The sequence below is a fragment of the Lepus europaeus genome, chromosome 10 (genome assembly GCF_033115175.1).
Source record: "Lepus europaeus isolate LE1 chromosome 10, mLepTim1.pri, whole genome shotgun sequence".
NCBI classification, from domain to species: Eukaryota; Metazoa; Chordata; class Mammalia; order Lagomorpha; family Leporidae; genus Lepus; species Lepus europaeus.
Genome location: NC_084836.1, coordinates 64,771,297 through 64,778,759, shown reverse-complemented (window position 1 = coordinate 64,778,759; position 7,463 = coordinate 64,771,297).

The following is a 7,463-nucleotide window of genomic DNA, read 5'->3' as shown; positions in this document are numbered from 1 at the left end:
AGGCCGGCGCCGCGGCTCACTAGGCTAATCCTCCACCTTGCGGCGCCGGCACACTGGGTTCTAGTCCCGGTCGGGGCACCGGATTCTATCCCGGTTGCCCCTCTTCCAGGCCAGCTCTCTGCTATGGCCCGGGAGTGCAGTGGAGGATGGCCCACGTTCTTGGGCCCTGCACCCCATGGGAGACCAGGAGAAGCACCTGGCTCCTGCCATCGGAACAGTGCGGTGCGCCGGCCGCAGCGCGCTACCGCGGCGGCCATTGGAGGGTGAACCAACGGCAAAAGGAAGACCTTTCTCTCTGTCTCTCTCTCTCACTGTCCACTCTGCCTGTCAAAAATTAAAAAAAACAAAAACAAAACAAAACAAAACGGTGCAAACTGATGAAATCTTTACTTAATATATACTAAATCGATCTTCTGTATATAAAGATAATTGAAAATGAATCTTGATGTGAATGGAATGGGAGCGGGAGATGGGAGGGGTGCGAGTGAGAGGGAAATTATGGGGTGGGAGGAGCCATTGTAATCCATAAACTGTACTTTGGAAATTTATATTTACTAAATAAAAGTTAAAACAATAACAACAACAACAAACCACAGATGTCCATATCCCATGATACTCAGCTCCAGTTCCTGTTGGCAGATCCTGGTGTTGAACAAAGACACACACAAGAGACAAGGCTATCTGGACAGGCACTTTACTTCTGCAGAAGTGTGCATAGCTTTCTCTAATCCCCGGTAGCAAGCACACCCGGTAAGTTGTCCACCCAGTCTTTTACTCTTAAGGCAGGGAAGGTGGGGGCGGGTTGAGGGGGTGGTTTGACCTTTTGCATCATTGGCTGAGGCTTGGGCTTACAATCTACCTGGTGGTTGTCTAAGCAGAATGAGGAAGTGGCACTGACTAGAAATTTTGGACAGCCAGTTTGCAGATGTGGCAAAGCTCACATAGAAACAGGATGCGGGCCGGCGCCGCGGCTCAATAGGCTAATCCTCTGCCTTGCGACGCCGGCACACAGGGTTCTAGTCCCCCTCGGGGCATCGATCCTGTCCCGGTTGCCCCTCTTCCAGGCCAGCTCTCTGCTCTGGCCAGGGAGTACAGTGGAAGATGGCCCACGTTCTTGGGCCCTGCACCCCATGGGAGACCAGGATAAGCACCTGGCTCCTGCCATCGGATCAGCGTGGTGCGCCAGCAGCAGCACACTGGCCGCGGCGGCCATTGGAGGGTGAACCAACGGCAAAAAGGAAGACCTTTCTCTCTATCTCTCTCTCTCACTGTCCACTCTGCCTGTCAAAAAAGAAAAAAGAAAATGAAAAAAAAGAAACAGGATGCTAAAACGGGGCAGCAATTGGTTTGTGGTGTTAAGATGAGATGGGGCTGACTTACACAATTTTTAGAATCAATTTTTTTTAAAGATTTATTTATTTGAAAGGCAGAGTTACATACCGAGAGAGAATGAAAGGCCTTCCATCCACTGGTTCACTCCCCAAATGGCTGCAATGGCTGGAGCTGGGCCAATCTGAAACCAGAAACCAGGAGGTTGTTCTGGGTCTCCCATGTGGGTGCACAGGCCTAAGCCTTTGGGCCATCTTCTGCTGCTTTCCCAGATGGATTAGCAGGGAGCTAGATCAGAAATGGAGCAACCGGAACTTGAACTGGTACCCATATGGGAAGCCAATGCTGTAGGTGATGGCTTTACCTGTTAACACCACAGTGCCAACCCCAATTTCTAGAATCTTTAACTTATACTATGCTTAGAACTGAAAATTTTTCTTACAAAATAAGATGAAGAGAGGCTACAATCTAAAATGGAATCACTTTGGTTTGATGAATTTATTTCTCCCACAATCTCCCCCTCTTACTTATAAACTTGTATTTTTTTCTTTAAATTTAGATAATAATAATTGGCTTTGGTGTTCGTAAGAGTAACTTGATAAGATGGGAGACTTTGCCTAGTGAGGACTTGGACTTGTCAAATTGTTGAACCATGAGGTCAGTGAAAGGGTCATTAACCTGAGTTTTTGTGTGTTTTTTTTTTTTTTAAGATTTTCTATTTATTTATTTGAGAGGCACAATTACAGACAGAGAGAAGGAGAGATAGAGAGAGAAGTCTTCCATCTGGTGGTTCACTCCCCAAATGACCACAATGGCCGGAGCTGGGCCGATCCAAAGCCAGGAGCCAGGAGTTTCCTCCAATTCTCTCATGCAGGCGCAGGCCATCCTCTGCTCCTTTCCTAAGCCATAGCTGAGAGCTGGATCAGAAGAGGAGCAGCCAGGACTTGAACCAGTGCCCATATGGTATACCACAGTCAGAGGCCCAGCCCATTATGCCACAGCGCCGGCCCATGCAACTATCTGATTCAAATTGAGTGGAGAGAGGGACATTTGATGCTGGGTGACCTTGATAATGAGGTGACAGGCGGTGGGGAAGAAAAGAAAGAGGTACAGGGGCCGGCACCGTGGCTCACTTGGTTAATCCTCCACCTGCGACACCAGCATCCCATTTGGGCCCCAGGTTCTAGTCCCAGTTGCTCCTCTTCCAGTCCAGCTCTCTGCTGTGGCCTGGGAGGGCACTGGAGGATGGCCCAAGTGCTTGGGCGCCTGCATCCACATGGGAGACCAGGAAGAAGCACCTGGCTCCTGGCTTCGGATTGGCGTAGCTCCGGCCATAGCGACCATTTGGGGGATGAACCAACGGAAGGAAGACCTTCCTCTCTGTCTCTCTCTCTCACTAACTCTGTCAAATAAAGTAAAAAAAAAAAAAAAAAAGAAAGAAAGAAAGAAAGAAGGAAGGAAGGAAGTACAATTAGACCCCCCCAAGGTAAGCGTGATTTTTGATGACCCGGGGCATGTGAATCCTCGTCCTTCTGGTTTCGGTGGGGAGGCCCTCTTTTTCTTTCTCTCTTTCTTTCTTTTCTTTCTTTTTTTTTTTTTTAATATTTATTTATTTACTTGAAAGAGTTATACGGAGAGAGAAGGAGAGGTAGAGAGAGAGAGGTCTTCCATCTGATGGTTCACTCCCCAGTTGGCCGCAATGGCTGGAGCTGCGCCGATCCAAAGCCAGGAGCCAGGAGCTTCTTCCGGGTCTCCCACGTGGGTGCAGGGGCCCAAGGACCTGGGCCATCTTCTACTGCCTTCCCAGGCAATAGCAGAGAGCTGGACTGGAAGTGGAGCAGCTGGGACTAGAACCAGTGCCCAAATGGGATGCTGGCACTTCAGGCCAGGGCATTAACCTGTTTGCCACAGCACTGACCCCAACACAATATTTTTTAATAAGACCTTAATAACATTATTTGCTGTTGCCCCAAGAAGGGGGAAAGCTTATATGCAATGAATTAAATGATCTACAACTACAAGGAGAAACTTAAGGCTTCTTAGTAAAATCAACTTGGGCCCTGTGCCGCGGCTCAATAGGCTAATCCTCTGCCTAGTGGCGCCGGCACACCAAGTTCTAGTTCCGGTTGGGGTGCCGGATTCTGTCCCGGTTGCCTCTCTTGCAGACCAGCTCTCTGCTGTGGCCCGGGAGTACAGTGGAGGATGGCCCAAGTGCTTGGGCCCTGCACCTGCATGGGAGACCAGGAGAAGCACCTGGCTCCTGCCATTGGATCAGCGCTGTGCGCCAGCCGCGGCGGCCATTGGAGGGTGAACCAACGGCAAAGGAAGACCTTTCTCTCTGTCTCTCTATCTTACTGTCCACTCTGCCTGTCAAAATAATAATAATAATAATAATAATAATAATAATAATAAAAGTAAAATCAACTTGGATGCTTTGGAAGAACCAGGAGCCAGGAGCTTCTTCCGGGTCTCCCACGTGGGTGCAGTTGCCCAAGGACGTGGGCCATCTCTTACTGCTTTCCCAGACCATAGCAGAGAGCTTGATCGGAAGTGGAGCAGCTGGGTCTTGAACCGGCGCCCATATGGGATGGACTCTTCAGGCCAGGAAATTAATCCACTGTGCCATAGCGCTGGCCCCTTTGGAAGAGTCTTAACCCAGGGCTTTTCCCCTCAAAGGGTGCTTGTCTCAGAACCTGTTTGTTTTTTGTTTTGTTTTGTTTTGTTTGTTGTTTTGTTTTGTTTTGTTTTGTTTTTGGTGAGACATCCTTCTGGCACTTGTTTGGCTATGGCATATATCCCTGTACTGCCATAAACATACAAAATTGCACCATACACGGCCTGGGGTCCCCAGTGGCTTCTCTGATGGAGGTGGGTGAGTTCCCTCATCAAGAGTTTGGATGGCATCCCCTCTTTTCTGGAAGAAGCCATCTTCCTTCTGTGTTTGTGTGAGCCCCTATTTTAATTGTTTTCTTTTCTTTGGGTAAAAAGAGGGTTAGAGGTGAGGGTAGGAAGGTGGGAAGTGATATGAAAATTGCTGCCCTTTTGCTTCCTCATCAGCCAGAGGCTTGTTTTGTTTGGTTGTTGTTTAGGTTTAAAAGTCACCTCTTCTTGGTGGTGATCAGAGGCCACTGCCATGTAGCAATGTGATGTGTCTTCTCAGAGGGGAGGTCCCTCCACATTTTCATGGGCCATTCCAAAGGAGCCCCCAAGAATTGTTGGAAGTTATGACTCAGTGTCGAACAAAGACACACACAACAGACAAGGATATCTGGACAAGGCATGTTACTTTAAAAATATATTTATTTATGTCGGCGCCGTGGCTTAACAGGCTAATCCTCTGCCTTGCGGCGCCGGCACACCAGGTTCTAGTCCCCCTCGGGGTGCCGGATTCTATCCCGGTTGCCCCTCTTCCAGGCCAGCTCTCTGCTATGGCCCGGGAAGGCAGTGGAGGATGGCCCAAGTGCTTGGGCCCTGCACCCGCATGGGAGACCAGGAGAAGCACCTGGCTCCTGGCTTCGGATCAGCGCGATGCGCCGGCTGCAGTGGCCATTGGAGGGTGAACCAACAGCAAAAAGGAAGACCCTTCTCTCTGTCTCTCTCTCTCACTATCCACTCTGCCTGTCAAAAAAAAAAATATATATATATATATATATATATTTATTTATTTGAAAGGCAGTAACAGAGAGAGAGAGAGAGAGAGAGAGAGAGAAAGAGATCTTCCATTTGCTGGTCCACTCTCCAGATGCTCGCAATGGCCAGAGGTGGGACAATCTGGAGCTTCTTTCAGTCTCCCACGTGGTTCAGGGGTCTAAGCACTTGGGCCATCCTCCACTGCTTTCCCAGGCACATTAGCAGGGAGCTGGATGAGAAGTGGAGCAGCCAGAACTTGAACCAGCACCCACGTGGGATGCTGGCACTGCAGGTAGAGACTTAACCTTCTATGCCACAGCATCAGCCCCAAGGCTATTCATGTCTGCAGAAGGTTGCTGGCGCCATGGCTCACTAGGCTAATCCTCCATCTGCGGCACCAGCACCCCGGGTTCTAGTTCCATTCGGGGCGACATATTCCAGTCCAGCTTTCTGCTGTGGCCCGGGAAGGCAGTGGAGGATGGCCCAAGTGCTTAGGCCCTGCACTCTGCATGGGAGATCAGGAGGAAGCACCTGGCTCCTGGCTTCGGATTGGCTTAGCGCACTGGCCGCAGCAGCCATTTGGAGGGTGAACCAATGGAAGGAAGACCTTTCTCTGTCTCTCTCTCTCACTGTCTAACTCTGCCTGTCAAAAAAAAAAAAAAAAAAAAAAAAAAAAAAAAAAACTTCTGCAGAAGGCTGCAGAAGGGTGTGTGACTGTCTTTTTTTTTTTTTTTTTTTTTTTTTTGCCATCTTTAAATTGAGGTAGCAAGCACTCTGAATGGGCAGTTGCCTGGTCTTTTAAGAGGGGTGGGGTGGGGGTGGACTTTTGACCTTTTGCATCATTGGCTGAGGCTTAGGATTACAATCTACTTGGTGATTATCTAAGCAGAATGAGGAAGTGGCACTAAGTAGAAATTTTGGACAGCCAGGTTACAGATGTAGCAAAGCTCACATATGAAACAGGATGCAAAAATGTGGCAGCAACTGGTTTGTGGCATTAAGAGGGGACAGGGCTTACACAAGTTTTAGAATCTTCAGCTTACACCATACTTAAAACTGGAACTTTGTCTTACAAGATAAGATGCAGAGAAACTACAATCTAAAGTGGAGTCACTTTGCTTTGATAGAAAAGTCTTATTTTAGGTCAGCACCGTGGCTCAACAGGCTAATCCTCCGCCTTGCGGCGCCGGCACACCGGGTTCTAGTACCACTCGGGGCACCGATCCTGTCCCGGTTGCCCCTCTTCCAGGCCAGCTCTCTGCTGTGGCCAGGGAGTGCAGTGGAGGATGGCCCAAGTCCTTGGGCCCTGCACCCCATGGGAGACCAGGAGAAGCACCTAGCTCCTGCCTTCGGATCAGTGTGGTGCGCCGGCCGCAGTGCGCCGGCCGCGGCGGCCATTGGAGGGTGAACCAACGGCAAAGGAAGACCTTTCTCTCTGTCTCTCTCTCTCTCTCACTGTCCACTCTGCCTGTCAAAAAATAAAAAATAAAAAGTAAGTCTTATTTCTCCCACATTCCTGTCTCCAGCTTCCTGCTAATATGCATCCTGGGAGAAGCAATGCTGGCAGGTTGGGCTCCTGCCACCCATGAGTTCCCAGCTCCCGGGCAGTTGGAGGATGAACTGGAGGCTGGTGTCTCTTTCTCTATGCCTCTCAAATTAAAAAAAAAAATTGGAGTTCTCCAATCCTTCCTCAGGTTCAGCTGATTGGCTAGAATGGATCAGAACTCAGAAACACTTTCGTTATTGCTATGATTTTAATACCTCCTCTAAAATTCATGTTGCAATTTATAAATATTTATTCTCACTTTATTTCAAAAGCACAGAGATAAAGACAGAGACGCATAGAGAAAAAGAGACACCTTTTTGTTTAAAGATTTATTTATTTGGGGCTGGTGTTGTGGCCTAGTGGGTTAATCTGCCACCTGTGATTCCGGCATCCCACACGGGCACCTACTCATGTCTTGGCTACTCCACTTCCAACCTAGCTCCCTGCTAATGGTCTTGGAATGCAGCAAGTGTTTGGGCCCCTGCCATGGAAAACCCAGGTGAAGCTCCTGGCTTCAGCGTGGCCCAGCACTTGCTGTTGCAGCCATTTGGGGAGCGAACCAGCCGATGGAACACCTCTTGCTCTGTCTCTTCCTCTTTCTCGGTAACTCTTTCAAATAAATACATAGGCCGGCGCCGTGGCTTAACAGGCTAATCCTGCGCCTTGCAGCACCGGCACACCGGGTTCTAGTCCCCCTCGGGGTGCCGGGTTCTGTCCCGGTTGCCCCTCTTCCAGGCCAGCTCTCTGCTGTGGCCCGGGAAGGCAGTGGAGGATGGCCCAAGTGCTTGGGCCCTGCACCCCATGGGAGACCAGGAGAAACACCTGGCTCCTGGCTTCGGATCAGCAAGATGCACCGGCCGCAGCGGCCATTGGAGGGTGAACCAACGGCAAAAAGGAAGACCTTTCTCTCTGTCTCTCTCTCTCACTATCCACTCTGCCTGTCAAAAAAAAAAAAATC